Raw genomic sequence first — 1,337 nt, 5'->3', positions numbered from 1 at the left:
GCCCGAGAGAGAGGGGGGGGGGGATGCTGCAGCCTCCGATGGACGTCGTAACGCACGAGTGTAAACGTACCCCCCTCTGGGTGGTTTAAAAGGGTAGGGCGGCGGTAGCGCTACGGAGGGATATAAAGGATAATCTGTAAACCGAAGTAAATGGTTCGTTTACAAGCCACGTGATAGGGAGGTGCTGAGAATAGGGTAGTCTTTTTACAGCCCTTTTAGTCGAGGGTGTGAGTGATCTATTGTGAGTTGAGTACGCGTACGTGTACCTCGGCAGGGTGACTGTGCGGTGGCATAGCACAGGAGGACCTTAACGCATAGAACCCACAGAAAATTTTCATTTTAAGATTTGATGGCTAGAGTTATTTGAAACGGAAGTTGTGCGAGAAACCGGCTGTTGAAATCATCATCGAAGCATTTATTCTGATACATAGCTGATAACTGTCCCTTGTTTTCTGTCTATGCTTTTTTGATGACAGCCATGAATTTCCTGTGGCATAGTTTTGTCAGACAAGAATAATTGGCTGCTACAGCCAAGCTGTGGCTGAAATAGCGAACTACCCGTTAGTTCTGACACCATTTGGGCGTTTCTTCATCAAAACAAACCGGTCGGCTACTGCAACTACAGCTTGTCTGTGGAAACCAGCTTTTGGCTCTGGAAATCTTTTATTGGCTCCAAGAGCTAATTTTGAATTATATGTCACTGAATCAACTAACTTAACGGCTGTGACGACAATTATTTTTACATGAGCAAGCACTCTGTAGGCGTAGTTGCGTATCAGCGAAGGTTAGAAGATTCCCAGACCACCCACAACATTGCCGCTGGCGAACCGAAAACGCGTTCTGCGCGCGGTGCGGCTTCACACCTACACACACGCGTGCACACACACATGCCCCCTCCCCCCTCCACACACACACACACAAACGCGCGCGCGCCTCTGCAGGCTATGCAGTGTGTGCCGCGACTGTCGCCGCCCAGCCCCCAGTTCCGAGCGCCAGTGTTCAATTTCCCAAATTGCCATAACGCATTCGGAGCCGTTCAATATGCGCGTGCCTGCAACGGTGAGCTTGTGTGCGTGTGTGTGTGTGTGTGTGTGTGCGTGTGCGTTTGTGTGTGTACGTGTGTCCGTGTCGCTTACTTTTTCCTCTTTTCCGGTTCCTATTTCATGAGAGATTCGTAATGAAACGCGGGCCAGCGGCTTTATGGCAGTGCCGTATTAAAAGTGACAGCAAAGTGCGGGCGGGGCGGCTGGTGGGTGCGCATTGGCGGGGCCGCGCGCACCCCTCACCTACCCCTGCTGCGAGACTTGGCGTGGCGGGGCGGGGCGCGGCATGGCGGG

The sequence above is a fragment of the Frankliniella occidentalis genome, unplaced genomic scaffold (assembly GCF_000697945.3).
Source record: "Frankliniella occidentalis isolate FOCC.00 unplaced genomic scaffold, Focc_3.1 Scaffold49, whole genome shotgun sequence".
In the NCBI taxonomy this organism is placed as follows: domain Eukaryota; kingdom Metazoa; phylum Arthropoda; class Insecta; order Thysanoptera; family Thripidae; genus Frankliniella; species Frankliniella occidentalis.
This window is presented reverse-complemented; position numbering follows the sequence as displayed.